We start from the raw sequence: 17,875 nt of genomic DNA, 5'->3' as shown, positions 1-17,875 counted from the left end.
ATACTATGCCTAGATTAGTAAATATGTCCATAGTTAGCGTGGAGTGGGTGTCATGTATTCCTATAGGTTCTGAATCGATCCCCCTATTCCTGACCCTACTCTGGTTAAACAAACCAACAAGTTAACTAGCAGTCAGCCCATGAGGCAGAAAACCCCCATGATGCAGATACCGTTATCTGACGCAGTCACACTACGGCACAGGAACGTGTTATCTGATTAGGTCATAACGCTTGCGATCTAATTAGACAAGCGATATTCCTCCAGCCCCTGATAAGGCATACGGAGTTCTCATAACAAATCAAACCTATGACAACCTGGGCAAAACCCTGCGGCCATTGTTTTGATTTCACCGAGAACTTTAGTAAAAGAATGTGCTAACGAGCAAGTCGTATGACATCTTTATTGACGTATCTATGTCCATCCTTACGTCAATCTCGGCACCTTAAAGGTATAAATATTACCGATCTTGCCCTATGCAAACACACGCGTGGTGACGAGACGGAGCAGCCATACTTGCCGAAGCGAAGAGCAGAGCAGACCCCGCTGGCGCAGCCCCGCCTTCCTGACGCGCTGAGAGACGCGCTGCTTTCTCCTGCCGAAAAATCCAGCACCGGCGCTTCTGGGTAGCCCTTGCAGGCCGCCTGGAATATCGAGACCAGAGAGAGAGATACCATCCCTCATTCATCCTAACTTCCAGGTACAGAACTGAATAACCCCTCACAGAGAATTCTTTAGTTATTCACTTGGCAAAAACAAACTTAACTTAAACTGTAACTTTCTATTCCCGCCCACGCATTAGACTTAGGTCAGGTACACGGGGTAGGCGTATTTAGAAACACCAGTTGAGTACGTTTAGTCAAATGTATATGTGTATATAATATATTTTAATCATTTTAAAACATCTTATGGCTTAGAAACCATATCAATGTTTTTACAGTATTATTTTATACTATTGCTTTTAATGTATGCACTTTACTTAGCTATAAGTATTGCAATAATATCGATCCATTTCTCTTGTATGAGAAAAGAGACTGATCAATAAATAACACCTTTTTATTGAACACGCCCGTCTCTTCCTTTTCTCTACAATCTGATGAGACTAAGAATGCACGTACTGACTGAGTAAAATAAATTGCCTTTTGTTCACACGACTCTCGAGATTACTCTTGATTAGGGGAGAGCAAAGTTGTCATGTCTATGGTTGTCAGAAACTAAATCCCTCCTTGTCTAATCAGGGAAGTTAAGTCCTCCTTGAACATTCGAGAAAGTTTCTAGTGAACTCTGAGCTAAGCTGGCAAACCCAAAACTTTAAGTCTAGTATCGACAGTAGTAGACCTAGTTAACGTCTGGTCTAGGCCTTTACTGCTGTAGGTATTATTCCAATGCGCAGAGCCTATTGGGATGATAGGAGCTACACTACAAGTGGACTCAAGGGTATAAGGCTGGCCTCCTTTTCAACCTACAGGGGACACAACAAGCTACAAGGGGACTTTCCAGAAAATTCTCAGCTAACCAGTATCATCTGGACCTCAACTGGACCCTGCTGATTACCTCTGCTGGAGTGAGTCCTGACACCCAAGTGCTGTTCTGGAGCTCTAGGAACCTTTGGCTGTGTCTGAATGGACTTCTCCTGCCACCCAAGAAAACCTGGGACTTAGAAACGTTTTGGCTCCATCGACCTCTAGAGGACCGGGACAAACCTGCCAAGCTGATCTGACCAAGGTTCAATTCTGCTGGACTGCAGATCCAGGTTTCTTCCACTCTAAGCTATTTGGCATTGGCAAATTCTTTGAAGAGGGAGCTCAATTCAGCTAGAGTCTGCAGCCTTGCTGCATCTGAGGTATCTGAGCTCCAAAAAAATAACTAAATACAATCAAAGAAATCTTGACTGGACGAAGAAGCCTGAAGTATCGAGCAGGTAAGGGACCTTTCCTGGATGCAAAATTCTAATTTCTCCTGTTCTGAGCTCTCCCACCAGAAACAAATTCACCAGGACAATGTCTAATGGCTAGCTGGACTCATGGATTAGGGAAGCAGAAAACTCCTCGAAGGAATTGTTTTTAATATACAAATCACTCTCGGTGGGGAAGCCTGCAGCAGTCCCAGAAGAATTCTGTACAGTGGACAGCTGTAACCGAGTAGCGGAGTTTTTTGCCAATAAGGTAGCAACCATCTATTCGGCCTTCCCTAGCCGGGCCATCATAGACCCCGAGATTGTAGAGGTATTTGAGGTAAGGGGAGAACAATAGGTGCTAACGACACTCGTTACCCCACCTACTGAAAAACTCATCCAGATTTGTGGGTCAATTAAATCAGGCTCCCCTCGAGACCCTACTACACCCAGACGCCTGATGGGCAGTCTGCATGTCTTAGAGCCATATATCCATCATCTCCTGGACATTTCTTTTGGGACCTATACTGTCCCTGATGCCTGGAAACAGGCGGTAGTTCTTCCTCTCCAAAAGAAGCCCAATATCAGCTATGATAGGTTAGACAATCTCCGTCCCATTTCCCTTTTGCCATACATGGCAAAGATTGCTGAAAAAATTGTAAACCTTCAGCTGATGGGCTTTGTAGAGGAAGCTTCCCTACTCCATGACTCTCAGTTTGGCTTCCGCCCACGGCATTCGACGGAGTCAGCATTGCTCATGGCAGTAGAGTCCATACGGCAGGGAGTGGATGAGGGCCAGACTATGGCCCTGATCCTCTTGGACCTAAGCGCAGCATTTGACACTGTAGCTCATTCCACCTTGCTACAGTGTCTGAATGATGGAGGGGTATCAGGAGCTGCGCTTAGATGGATCCGGTCCTTCCTGACAGGTAGATGCTTCCAAGTCCGCCAGGGAGATTGCTATTCCAGGGAGATTGGGTTGGGCCAGGGCGTGCCGCAGGGCTCGTCCCTGAGTCCGACTTTGTTCAATCTCTATGTCTCCCCGCTGGCGGCCATTGTTGAAAGCTATGGACTACGTCTTGTGTCCTATGCCGACGACACGCAGCTGGTAATATCCCTCTCACTTGTACCTGGTCTAGTGGCAGACAAGTTCAGAGTTTGCATGCAGAAACTGGCAGCCTGGATGTCCGCCAACTGCCTGAAACTCAATGGCAGTAAGACCGAGGTGCTCGTGGTGGGGGGAGGCCCATCTATATGGTCGTCGGCATGGTGGCCACCCTGCCTAGGAGAGACACCTGTCCCCTGCCAGGAGGTAAGGAATCTTGAGGTATGGCTGGACGTTGACCTTGCCTTTGGCTCCCAGATTAGCCGAGTGGTGGGGACATGCTTCGGAGTTTTAAAAACTCTGAGGAAGGTCTTGGATCTCCTGCCTATTACAGCTCGCCGGACGCTGGTGCATGCTTTAGTCAACTCGCGCATGGATTACAGCAATTTTCTGTATCTGGGGGCCACGGGAAAGGCTCTCAACCGCCTCCAGGTGCTGCAAAATGCTGCCGCTCGCCTTGTTTTGAGGCTTCCTAGAAGATCTTCCTCAAGGGCAGCGCTCCAGGTTTTGCACTGGCTCCCTGTCAGGAGCAGGGTGGAATTTAAGGCTCTTGCCACGTGTCACCGCATTCTGGGAGGCAAAGCCCCTGCCCCGTTACAGAGTCTGGTTACCTGGTATGAGCCTACAAGGAATCTGCACTCCTCCTGCACAGGACTTCTGAAAATCCCTAAAATAAAGAAAGCGCGTATGGGGGGCAGGTCATTCAGATATTTGGCTGCGAAGCGGTGGAATGACCTGCCGCCAGAACTATGTTTGGAGCTTTCGGAATCCTTGTTCAGGCGGAAACTTAAGACTCATCTTTTCAGACGGTAGGCGACTGTGATGGCTGCTTGGACTGCTTACCCTACTTACCATAGCGCGAGGACACGCGTATGGGCGTAAACCAGGCGCTTTATAAATCTCCCTAATAATAATAATAATAATGGAGCCATCTTCACGGAACCTTCTGCCTTGCCCTGCTGAAGTCTTATGAGTTCCATTTTTTAGATTAAGTCCCAAATCTACCAACCAGGCCGAATCTGGTCCCTGCGTCCAATCCATGCTCCATGGCAGTTGGCTTCAAATCGTGCCTAGATCCCGGTCAACCATGATCAGTTGACTACGGTTGTAGCATCATGCTTTTTTGTCACTATTTTTAATTAACGCTTTAAAAACTTCACATCTTTAGCTCCTTATTTTTTTGTCATTTTGGTGTTATTCTACTTATTAATATATACTATATTGTTCTAATTTGGTTTGGAATTTTTATAGTGCAGTGTTTCTATTTTATTACTGTTTTGGGACTCCATACATGCTTCACCCATTGCCTCTAAGTTAAACCTGTCTGCTTTGTGCTAATGCCATTGGGGTTATTTAACAATTGAGTTACGGGTTATTTTGTGGTATTAGTGTTCACTCTGACAAGGATTGTGTTTATTGCATAAGGTGGGTAATCACCACCCCTTATCTAATAACCCAGTTTCTTACAGTTATATTAAATTTTGCGTTGCATGAACAGGTAGGCAGAAAATTATGCATGACTGGTTCAATAGCTCACCTGAAAATGTACCCCTGGCGTGGCTTCCTTAAGTGCACTGCTACATCTCATTTTTAGATTGGTAAAAAGTATAAAACTACATTCAGCCAGAGTCATAGGACTCTGTTCATGCTTTCAAATATTTCTACATGGACCAGGTTCCAAGAGTTTCCTGGTGCCTCATGATCCATTACATAGCACTTTTGTGTGGAGGCTTCACACAAAAAAAAACCAAAGACAAATACAAATACAAACAAAACAAATAATGGCATCATTGCACAAATGTTGATGTTACTTTAGAAAGCCTAAGCATTAGCAATACATGCAAGTGGGTGTTGTATTGTAATCAGTTGCGGCCAGTGGAGCGAGGCGGAAAGGCGAGGCGGGGGATTGGCAGGGTGGGGGGTAGTAAACACCTGAATATGGATGATTGCAGGTAAGTAAATAATTAAATTAATAAAATGAATTTTGTAGCGCTCGCTGCACCACATTTTGGAAAGCAGGGCGTGCAACAAAATTAATTTTATTCATTAAATTGTTTACTTACCTGCAATCATCCATATTCCGGTGTTTACTACCCCCACCCTGCCCCACCCCGCCCGCCCCGCCCCGCCCGCCCCACGGAACTCCCTCCATGGGCCGCAACTGATTGTAATTTGTACCTCCTTCATTCTCTTAGCAATCAGTTCCCACACTTTTCCACTATACACTGTTTGAGGCAGAATATAAAATTACTTAGACTGGTGGTGTTAAAGTAGTTCTTGCTCTAAACACCTTTTACCACTCTATCCGGAAAACAGAATTCTGGAGATGGTAATAAATGACAAAGATGTTTTCACACATTTGCTGTTTAGCATTTTGTTGTGTTGTGGATATGTTCTGTTGCTTATGTGCTGTTATCATTTTGTGATGCATTATTGCAATGTGATTTTATTTTTTTGTACTGCAGTTATTGTGTTTTGTTCTTTTTTGACTGTTTTGTTGTTATGCACCATGTTTTGCCTTAATTGTGGTATTATGTTGATTTGTGTACATCATTGTGTTATTTTTAGTTGGTTATTTTAGATTTGTCAACGTATGCTGCTGTATGCCCAGGGAACAGAAGAACATACCTTGACAAACAGCCATTTACTAAAGTTCAGACCTGCCAACCCACACAGCACAACTGTGTGTCACACTATAGCTGTGCCCTTCACATGGTCACTCAGTGAAGAGCAGGTTCCACAAAGTGGGCACACAGTGACATAGAAATCCATCCTGAGAGCAAGTTTTTCACTCTTTGTGTAGAGGCTCTACACAGCCGAGATCCTTAAGATGTTATAAAACCTTGTCGGGATGTCAGCAGCAGCCTTGGTATTTGTTTTTTTCTGTAGAGAGTCAGAGGGGTGCGCTCCAGCAAAGCAGTCTCTAAGCCTCACCCCCTCTCCTTGGTTTCAGACTCCTTCCATTCTTGACCCTGGGTGATGGACTCAAAAACCCACACCCACTAGCAGACCCTGCTTCCTCCTCACACAAGAAAATGAGGGCCCTTATTTACAAGTTGTTGATGCAGGGCAGCACTGCAAGACACTGCTGTGCTTCCCTGCTTCAAAAGAAACGGCCAGGAATTTGCTACTGAGAAACAGCACATTCCTTTCCTCTTTCCCTGCGCTGCTGCTCAATTCGCTGCCTTGCGCGAATGTATCCACATTGTAGGAATGATTGTTTTTGTGCAGGAAGGTCAATGTCAAAAATCGTGAGTCCCTTGGAATTAATAAAGACCACAGTCACACTCACTTGTTCGCACTTCACTTTGTTCCCATACTCAGTGCCACAACAGGGAGGATCTAATAGTTATCAATGCAAATACACCACAATCTTTAAAGGAGCCAAAAAGTTTGTTTACAAAATATATGAATTTATTGATAATCAAGGATTAAAAACATTAACATTTCATCAATACATGTTGTGCATCTAATCATATCATGAAAGACCTAAAACAAAATTATTCTGCATTAAAAACATACACAGTATACGCGAAGAGACTGAAACTCGTGATATTGAATTAAATCATCAGGATGTTAAATCATTGGAATCTTTACAACTAGGTCAGAATCACATTGACAAGTGCTGACAAAGTAGTTCCTTGAATTTAACTCGAATAATGGCGTCGACGCGTTTCGGTGTATTGCTCAATATGCACCACCTTTATCAAGACTAGAACTGATACTTGTCTCTTTCACAACCAATAATTGTTTTCCTATGTATCTAGATAAGAACACAAAGATAAAAACAAAAATAAAACACAATATTACACAATGTGTATTAAACAGATTTCAGGTCTTTTTAACATTTTCTATATAACAATATCTTATTGATGACCACTTCGTTAAAATCAACAATATTTGTGCAAATCATACAAACCATGATTCACTACGTGCTAGAGAATAATACCCTACAGGATCAATAATAATCCCCATTTCACCGTAAAACTCCGCACTCCCTTTCATATTCATGCATAGAGGTGGTTGTTTTCATAACTATCGAAAAACTCTGCCCAGTTGGCACTGGGATCCATACAATGACTACATTCATACAACCAATCAATCAGCTATCTATAGAGCTGCAACATACCATTAAATGGGATAGTCCCAGATAAGGGCCACTATTCCACAATATTCATTACCTTCTTAAGAAGCAGTGGCCTTCTGTGAAAACAATTAGGCTTGCATTATAAACCCATCCTTAGTTCAATGTTTCATATCAATCTTATGGTGTATTAATCTAACGGTGTATTACCTGTATTAAACCTACAAAGGACAGACCCACTGATAGGAGTTCTCATATGAAGTCCTCTTAAAGTTATGGTTAAAATCTCATATGGTAAATGGCGTCCTGTTCTCCGCCGCACATAAAGATTCCACCAATCGTGAATCTAAAATGGTCTAATCACAAATCATATAGTTATGACCACATCCCTGACCCTACCTATCGTTGGCTCTTGTTAGGCCCACCACATAAATACCTGGATTTTCTTTTGAAGGTTTGTGTATAATACTCCATGTCCTACAGTTAATCACGCCTCATGGATCGTCATGACATAAAAATCATGTCAAGGTTTCCCCATGAAATCGGTAATTATTATTTTGTGCAGGAAGGGACACCTTCCTGCACAAAAACAATTAATGACGGTGTTTCCTCTTTCTATGTGTGCTTCTCAATGCAGCAAACATAGAAAGCGAAAAAAATAGGAGAAATAGGGTTATTTCTCCTTGTACACCTGGAGCTGCACAGTTTTGATGCATTCCCAGTTTACAGATCCTTGTAAAAACCCACAACAACACCCAAGGAACGCCTCCTTGAGGTAGTGGAAGGCAATGCAACGCTTTTAGCTGCCTTCCCTTACTCCATATATATGAGGCCATTGGAAGATCGCAGGGTGACTTTGCATCGCCTCATAGATATGAATGAGAGACCTACGCCACCGGAGTGTCATAAAATGTGACGCGCTTGTATCGCACGCCTCTTGTAAATGAGGCCCTTCATTTCTAAGCTGCCACGTCTGAATGTCTAAGTTGGTAAAATGCTGCTGCTACAGCTCTTCAACCACTTATGCCACCGACTTAAACGTGGACAATGCTCACTTCACATGATATGGTACAATTATCTAAATTTTTTGCTCTTCTGAAATTCCTTTCGTCATTTTAAACATGCCAGCCTTCCATTGGAAAAGCAGTACACACATTTCTACAGTGCGGAGTGCAGTCTTCCTGCGCACATCTCTGTATCAAAAAAAAATCTGTTTACTGCCGCAGTAAGCTAAAACTACGCGCGGGCACACTGGCACTTCCAATTAATATGTCTGATTTAGGAGTGCAAGGCAATATAAATGTTCTCACATTCACGGAACATTTTATGATGTAGAGTAGTTACCACACTGGAACTCTCCGAAAGGTCACCCACGTAATGAGTCCCTGAAATGAAAGCACAGGTATGATCAATCTCTTCCACTAGAACAAAAGCTACGTGTTTATTTGTTGCTTGCAATATGCCGAGCGGCGTTCATTAATCACCGGCTGATCAAACATCATGAGGTACCACCATCACTCGCGCGCGGGAACGAGCCGGGATGAATGTCTCGGCAGATGCTCAAGGTGTTATTAGAGCCTCTGACATATCACTCCCATTGTACATTGCGAACTAAAAATGGGCTTGCGGATAATTAATATTGAAACATTTGTTCCAGTTTTGCAGAATGTCACTTTAATCAATCCCGAATCATCGGATTAAATGACATAGAACATAAAAATAACATAATTTGCAATTATGTTCCATGGATATACAAGCGTGTCCAACAACGAAAAATTATTTTTGGACATAAAAATCAAAGAATAATATAATAATATAAGTCAACTGATTGAGGGGTATATGTTGTGTTTTTTTTTACTATTTCATGCATATATTGTAAGTATTTGATAAATTCATTAACATGCAAAAATAATCAACCCCAAGGTTTCCTGATGCCGAAACAAAATCATGTCATATGTTGCTAAATTCCTCTTTCGTTGTGTCTCGCTATATATGTGTATTTGACGACATATTTTACTAAATAACAATGCCAGGGTTGTTCTGTCACTGTGGAATGTTAAATACGTAAAAAAAAATGTTTTGCTGTTTTCTTCATGCAGATTTGTTGTTCGAGCTGTATTTAAATTGCAGCTTCTGGCAGCCTTGCACATTCTTCTGTATTCTCCCCGCCTGTCTGTATTGTGTTTGAGTAATGCCTCGCGTTTATAGGAGTTTAAAAAGGCAGGTGCAATGTGACATATCAGAAGAAGCAAATTAAACTCTTGTATAGCACAGCTGGAATGCGAATAATGTGTATTTCTAATTTAAATAAGTGACACCACCACACTGTAAAATCACTTCATAATTAGAAAACATCTGTCCTTTGCAATATCATGCCTAATAGTATATTTAAATAATTAAGAACGTAATATGAAAAAATGTCAAATCCCAGAAAATGGGTTGCGTCCGCGTCTTTTTCCTTCAATTCCTGGTGCAAAGCAGTTGTTCTGCTCATAATTCTCAGTCATTTTGTATTCATGCTATAATCGACTTTTATGAAAAGTAAGAGGCAAACATAACTGTTACTCTGACCCTTTAGTGGAATTTATCACATGAATTTCGATAGGTTCGCATAAATAAGGGGGAGCAAATCAGAGTAAATAGGAAGCAGCCCCATGTAAAATATCGCAGAGTGAAATTAGAGTTAGTGGAGATACAATTCCTCAGATACGTCTTTTTCGGTAACACGCACAACAAACTTTACAAGTATTTCATGTTAGACACATCTTAAAAGCACAAAGTGTACTAATTTAGAATTGGAATATTTTTGTCTTTAAATACAAGATATGGAATAAAATGTTTAAAAGGTAGCAAGTAAGCTCGGTTTTGCAATTTAAAATATTGTCATTTCATTAACAAATGTTCTCATTTCACTACAAGTGATATCTGGTGGGACTATGAGATATATATTACCTACTGGCGGTTGCCAGTAGGTAGTTATAGTTAGGACCTATTTTCTATAGGAAAACCTGCAACATTCTATTTCCAATAACTTTGGTGCCGATTGACGAATGTTCGCAAAATTTTCAAAACTCATGGGGCGCTCCAGTCAGCTCCTATCCTGAAAGTTTCACGGTGATTCGTCAAGCGGGGGCCGAGAAAAGAAGGGAGTCCTAAAACGCGTTTTCCCCATGCAATTTCCCATAGGAACCTTTAGCCGCAGCTACAGCCCGAACTGCTGAATGGAATTACACCAAATTTGGCAAAGAGGTAGCCCTTGGTTCAGACTCGCGCCTTATTGTTATCCGTTCAGTAGTTCCTGAGAAAATCAAAAGTAAAATCATATACATATATCTATGGCCGCGCAGGATCCACGCACCCTTCGATGACAAGCTGTATGCTAATTGGCTGTCAACACTCCAAACATGGAAGTGTTGGCAGCCATCTTGTGCCTCGGTAGAACAGAGGCACAAGAAAGCTGACAAAAAAACATGCAAAACACAAAAAGGGGGCAGGGTAAAAACACCCTGATCCCCTAGGCCTGCTTAGGGGGTCCAACAATGACCCCCAGGGCCCATAAATTTATTTATTTTGTTTCAAAATCAGCAAAACCTGTGTAGGGTGTGCAGATCCTGTGAATAAATAAAAAAAACAAAGCGTGGGCTCCCGTGCTTCATTGGTAATTAGCCCCTGGGTTGGCCAAGTCCTGGGGCAATGTGGTTATGTGAATGAGGGGCCCAGGGGGCCCCCAGCCCTGGAGACCGCCAGCCCGGGGCTTTATAACCATATGTGCGGGGCCTCCCAGCCCCGGGGGCCGCCACCCCTGGGGCTTCAACATGCATGGGTGTGGGGGCTCAAAGGCCCCCCAAACCCCAGGGGCCGCCACCCCTGGGGCTTCATTAGAATATACCCACAGCCCCGGGGACCGACACCCCGGGGCTTTAAAAAAAAAACTGTCTTAGGGGGGCTTGAGCCCCTCCCCACACACCCCAGGGACCCTCACCTCCCTGGGGCACTAAGAGTTTAAATTTGGGGGTCTGTTATGAACCCCAAGCCCGGGGGCTTTGAAAAAGTTGGGAGGGGGCCATGAGGCCCCCTTCCTGGAGCCTTGTCATGGCCCTGGGGACAGCCAACCCCCAGGGCCGTCTCCTGCAATGTCCTGGGTGCCCACACCCGGGACACTTTAGTTTGCTATGGCAAGGCGGGAGCCTCAGGGCTCCCGCTCTGCCATAGCAAACTTGGTTTGCATTTTGAAAGAGAGAGCGGGGAAATCTGCTATCGCTTTCAAAATGCAAAGCAAATTGCTTTTCCACATGGGGAGCTGCATCTTAGCAGCTCCCCATGTGGAAAAGCAATGCCGGCTCCCGCAGGAGGCATGGGGGGATTGGGGACCCCCCACAGTCCCCAACGAGAGGCCAGGCCCTGGGGCATGGGGTCCCCAGGGCCATAAATGGCCCAGGAGGGGGCCACGTGGTCATCCTCCCCAAAATAAAATAATATTATATATATTTTTTTTTAAAAGGCCAGCCCGGGGTGATGGGGTCCCCGGGGCCATAAGTGGCATGAGGAGGGTGGTAACGCCGCCCCCTCAAAAAGATTTTAAATAAAAATAAAGGCCATGCCCCGGGGACTGGGCTCCCCGGGGGCGATTAAGGCCTTGGAAGGGGGGCCCCCTTCCAAATTATTATTTTTTTTAAATTAAAAAAGGGTTCAGGCCATAGCAGATGGGGTATCCAAGGCAAAAAAAATAGGAAAAGAAGGGGGGCCACACAGCCCCTCTTCTTAAAAAAGAAAAAACTGGCATTGTGCGTCGGCCCCGCCCCCTCGCTGCAGCACTATGCAAACTCACCCCCTGGAGCGTTTGCAGATAGGGAACGAAGTCCCCTTGAATACTGGGGCTCCCTGGGGGATAGTTGCCTCTATGGACCCTTAGGATTGAGGAGGAATTAATTATCCAACTAAAAACGCGCCTCAGGGCCTGTTTGCAGACAAGTGACCTCAGGCCCCGCCCACTTTCTTCACCATTGTGAAAATGCGCCCCCTGGCAAGTTGTAAGTTGGGGAATTAATTCCTCTTCAATACTGAGGGTCCCTGAGGGCCAACTAGCCCACCAGTTACCTCCAGTATGCGCCAGGGAGTTGCGTTGCAGAGAGGTGTTCAGAGGCCATGCCCCTTTTTACACCTCTCTGCAACACAGCTCTGTGGCGCTTACTGGAGATACCTAGTGGGCTAGTTTGACCCTAGGACCCTCAGGATTCAAGGGGACTTAATATCCCAACTTAAAACAGACACAGGGCACGTTTGTGCAGGGGCAAATGGAGGGGACGGGGCCTGAGGTGACGTGTGCAAACACTCCCTGTGGCATGTTTTAAGTTGGGGAAATAATTCCCCTTCAATCCAGAGAGCCCTTGGGGGCCAACTAGCCCACCAGGTTCTTCCAGTAAGCGCCATTGTGCTGCATTGCAGAGAGGTGGTCCAGGCCATACCCCTTCTTACACCTCTCTGCAACGGCGCTTACTGGAGGTACCTAGTGGGCTAGTTTGACCCTAGGGACCTTCAGGATTCAAGGGGACTTATTCCCCCAACTTCAAACGGACACAGGGCGTGTTTCCACAGCGGGGAAGGGAGGGGACGGGGCCTGAGGTGAGGTGTGCAAACACTCCCTGTGGCGTGTTTTAAGTTGGGGAAATAATTTCCCTTCAATCCTGAGGGCCCCTGGGGGCTAATTAGCCCACCAGGTGCTTACAGTAAACGCCACTATGCTGTGTTTGAGAGAAGTGATCCAGGCCGTACCCCTTTTTACACCTCTCTGCAACACAGCTCTGTGGCACTTACTGGTGGTACCTAGTGGACTAGTTGGACCCTAGGAACCCTCAGGATTCAAGGAGACTTAATCTCCCAAATTAAAAGGGCCACAGGTCGCGTTTACATATTGGTGAAGGGAGGGGAGGGGGCCTGAGGTGACGTGTACAAACACGCCTTGTGGCACGTTTTAAGTTGGGGAAATAATTCCTCTACAATCCTGAGGGCCCCTGGGGGCCAACTAGCCCACCAGGTGCTTCAAGTATGCGCCACTGCGCTGCGTTGTAGAGAGGTGGTCCAGGCCGTGCCCCTTTTTACACCTCTCTGCAACGCAGCTCTGTGGCACTAACTGGAGATATCTGGTGGGCTACATGTACCCAAGGGACACTCAGGATTCAAGGGGACTTTATCCATCAAATTAAAAACGACCACAGGGCGTGTTTGCACATGTCAGCTCAGCCCCCCCTCCCTTCTCCAGTGTGCAAATGTGCCCTGTGGCGCGCTTTAAGAGGTAATTTTAATCCCCCTACCCTATTATATACTAGGAGCTTACAGAGGAGGTCATGCTAATAACAGGGGTACCCCAACGCATAGTGTTCCCTAGTGAATGTAGGTGTTTTAACTGTAATCTAAGTGTCTTTTAACATAGCACTGGCTCTAGGACTGGTTAGTCAGAGTCAGTTACCACCAGTACCCACCTGAAAAAGTTGAGGGTACAGGATGATTTTGCAAAAAGGCCTCTTTCTGTTCCTCTGTATGTTCTTTCTGCATGTCTTCCTTCTTTCCGAACTTTTCTTAATCTTTGAGGACTTCTGTTGCTTATTTCTGCCTTTCTTTTTCTTCTTTCTGTGTGTTTTTTCTTTTTTCTTTACATGTCCTACCTCTGTAGGTATAGTTAGAAGCTAGCATTTAAATAACCTTTGAATTTAACTGAAAAACCATAAGTTTCAGGCACGTTATAGTTACGAATTAGCATTTAAAAAACCTTTGAAATTAACTGAAAAAAACATAGGTTTCAGGCACGTTATAGTAAGGAATTAGCATTAAAAAACCTTAGAAATTCACTGAAAAAACGATAGGTTTCAGGGGCATTATAGTTAGTTGGGCATTTCACTGATACAAAAACATAGAAATTCCCCCTTTATAGTTCGTTCAACTAACTATAACTCTCGCGCCCGCCATGCACTGCTGATGACGTCATATATTACATCACTCATGACATGGTCAGTGACATCACTCATGACATCACTGATGACATCTGATCATGGGATCATGGTCCTTTGGGGACTGAAACGCGTAATGGCGGCAAAAAAAACAGCATTTTAAAGCACTGATTCCTGGGTCCGTGTCTGCTTACTTCGTGAAAATGGAGGTGGAATAAAGCGGCGATGTTTTTATATATATATATATATATATATATATATATATATATATATATATATATATATATATATATATATATATATATCCACAAAAGCCCTCCACACACGGAAGAAGGCAACAACCACAAAGGAGAAGTACTTCGGAGAGGCTTTATTTATGGAGATCAAGGTCCGGTGGCGGCGAATGCATTTCGGCACTTTCCGCCTTCCTCAGCGCCCCACACCCGACCAAATGTCCCGGTCTGAGCTTCCTGCTGCTTTATGGTGATGATGTTGCTCCGCTCCTCCGCCTTGACGTTCAGGCCACCTGTTGTAGTGCTCACGGACATCGTTGCACCACAACTCCCACAATGCCATGTGTTCAGGCAAAGAGGGCCGGTGTAATGGAGAGGCTAGCCAAAGTCAGCAGGGCTCGATGTTAACATACCCATACTCCTTTTCAAAAGCCGCTCCTCCGATCTCCTTAATACCGTCACAGCCCCCCAGAGGTAAAGCCAGTATAGAGCAGGGGCAAACTGCCACAATGAGAGGTGAAATACCTCTACCGCTCCGATCGCCTCACCAAGAAGGACGGGTCCGAAGTGTTCCTTACCAGGAAAGTTGAAGAGCCGTGAGGCAGCGCCAATTGTCCTTCTTTCCCAAAGCGTGACGGGGGTTGCTAATATGCGCAATTGGCTAGCGCATAACAATGTCCACAAAAGCCCTCCACACACGGAAGAAGGTAACAACCACAAAGGAGAAGTACTTCGGAGAGGCTTTATTTATGGAGAACAAAGTCCGGTGGCGGCGAATGCATTTCGGCACTTTCCGCCTTCCTCAGCGCCCTACACCCGACCAAATGTCCCGGTCTGAGCTTCCTGCTGCTTTAAGGTGATGATGTTGCTCCGCTCCTCCCCCTTGATGTTCCGGCCACCTGTTGTAGTGCTCACGGACATCGTTGCACCACAACTCCGACAATGCCATGTGTTCAGGCAAAGAGGGCCGGTGTAATGGAGAGGCTAGCCAAAGTCAGCAGGGCTCGATGTCAACATACCCGTACTCCTTTTCAAAAGCCGCTCCTCCGATCTCCTTAATACCGTCACAGCCCCCCAGAGGTGAAGCCAGTATAGAGCAGGGGCAAACTGCCACAATGAGAGGTGAAATACCTCTACCGCTCCGATTGCCTCACCAAGAAGGGCGGGTCCGAAGTGTTCCTTACCAGGAAAGTTAAAGAGCCGTGAGGCAGCGCCAATTGTCCTTCTTTCCCAAAGCGTGACGGGGGGTTGCTAATATGCGCAATTGGCTAGCGCATAACAATGTCCACAAAAGCCCTCCACACACGGAAGAAGGCAACAACCACAAAGGAGAAGTACTTCGGAGATGCTTTATTTATGGAGATCAAGGTCCGGTGGCGGCGAATGCATTTCGGCACTTTCCGCCTTCCTCAGCGCCCTACACCCGACCAAATGTCCCGGTCTGAGCTTCCTGCTGCTTTATGGTGATGATGTTGCTCCGCTCCTCCCCCTTGATGTTCAGGCCACCTGTTGTAGTGCTCACGGACATCGTTGCACCACAACTCCCACAATGCCATGTGTTCAGGCAAAGAGGGCCGGTGTAATGGAGAGGCTAGCCAAAGTCAGCAGGGCTCGATGTCAACATACCCGTACTCCTTTTCAAAAGCCGCTCCTCAGATCTCCTTAATACCGTCACAGCCCCCCAGAGGTGAAGCCAGTATAGAGCAGGGGCAAACTGCCACAATGAGAGGTGAAATACCTCTACCGCTCCGATCGCCTCACCAAGAAGGGCGGGTCCGAAGTGTTCCTTACCAGGAAAGTTAAAGAGCCGTGAGGCAGCGCCAATTGTCCTTCTTTCCCAAAGCGTGACGGGGGTTGCTAATATGCGCAATTGGCTAGCGCATAACAATGTCCACAAAAGCCCTCCACACACGGAAGAAGGCAACAACCACAAAGGAGAAGTACTTCGTAGAGGCTTTATTTATGGAGATCAAGGTCCGGTGGCGTCGAATGCATTTCGGCACTTTCCGCCTTCCTCAGCGCCCTACACCCGACCAAATGTCCCGGTCTGAGCTTCCTGCTGCTTTATGGTGATGATGTTGCTCCGCTCCTCCCCCTTGATGTTCAGGCCACCTGTTGTAGTGCTCACGGACATCGTTGCACCATATATATATATATATGCGAAAACCTCCAGACAAACTGTAGGAATAGGCCACGCGGGGAAATATCGGAGAAACCTTTATATATATATATATCTGCAATACCTCGCAGCGCTCCAACCCTCAGGTGAAAAACAAGGCATGAACCAACTTTGTAGCAGCATACAGTTTATTTCCCCAATAAACAGTTAGTCATGACGCGTTTCCACATGACAATGCTCAGCCCATTTTAAAGTGCTAGTGCATCAAATGTCTAATAGGACATAGAAAAAATACTTTCAGTATAAATACTGTTAAAAACGTCAAATGCAGTTTCTCACTTCTATCCGTATAAATACAATAACTTATTTGTGCAAAAGACAATTTATAATCACTTCACTTGTCAATGGTTATGTTTGGACAACAATGATAGCATGTTACAATCACATTTGTACTACCAGCTTAAAAACCTATTCCCTATTCCAAAACACAATTCATTTGACCTGTGTCCTATTGACATGCGTTTTGAATAAAATTAACTTGTGCTCACCATAACGTGCATAAACTATAAATTAATAAAGAAACTAAACAATTCTGTTGTTTCCTGCACAGGAAATGTGTATACATATACAGGCATTGTTTGAGTCACTTAGTGGCATGGACAAGTCATATCCCATAGGTCTACTATGTCTAGATAGACACTAAAACACATTTTATGTCTGTCCAATATTTATATGTTATCTATCGTTCAAAGAAGGGTCCACTTCAATGATAATACTGAAGTGGCCTAGTGCAATAGTACAATGCAACTAAAGTGACTCATGCTCATACAGAATGATAAAACCATGAATAAATATCAATTGTCAATTAATAAATATGCTGGTTCAATTCATTATCCAATGTTACGATCACGAGGAAAATTCATGTATATAATATCAGCGGGACAATTTCAAATTCATACAGTACTTTGATGTGATTGGCAATATATCCAAATCAATTCATTCATACAACACCTTAATTGATGGTGAGGTAAAAAATGTGTTGAAACAACATTATAAGAACAGACCTAATATTAAAGGATATCGGAGACATGACTAAAACCAGCTATCTAAAAGACATATGGATAAAATCTACCCTAATGTCTAAAAGACGGCTAAAATCAATCAAGGATCACTGTACATGTATTGCACTTGTACTATGTTCTCTAAAAACTCCAACTGTAAAAAAGAGATAAATATATTTCAATACAAAATGTGCAAACATAGCAGTGTAATACCCGAATTTCCTATTTGTCCTAACCACAATGTTGGATGATATGTGCCTTCTCTTCCTATTCTACATTCCCATTGACGACCTCACATATAAAATATTTATATTTTTAATTATAAATATGTGTGAAGGTCCTCTGTGGTGTTCAATCCTCCAGGCCATTTGGAATCAAATTCCAGGATGTAGTTTGTTTCAGTTTTTCGCATGCAGGCCTCTCTATCCCCTCCTCTTT

The sequence above is a fragment of the Lissotriton helveticus genome, chromosome 6, assembly GCF_964261635.1.
Source record: "Lissotriton helveticus chromosome 6, aLisHel1.1, whole genome shotgun sequence".
Classification (NCBI taxonomy): Eukaryota; Metazoa; Chordata; class Amphibia; order Caudata; family Salamandridae; genus Lissotriton; species Lissotriton helveticus.
The sequence above is the reverse complement of the archived record's forward strand: the minus strand, read 5'-3'. Positions refer to the sequence as shown.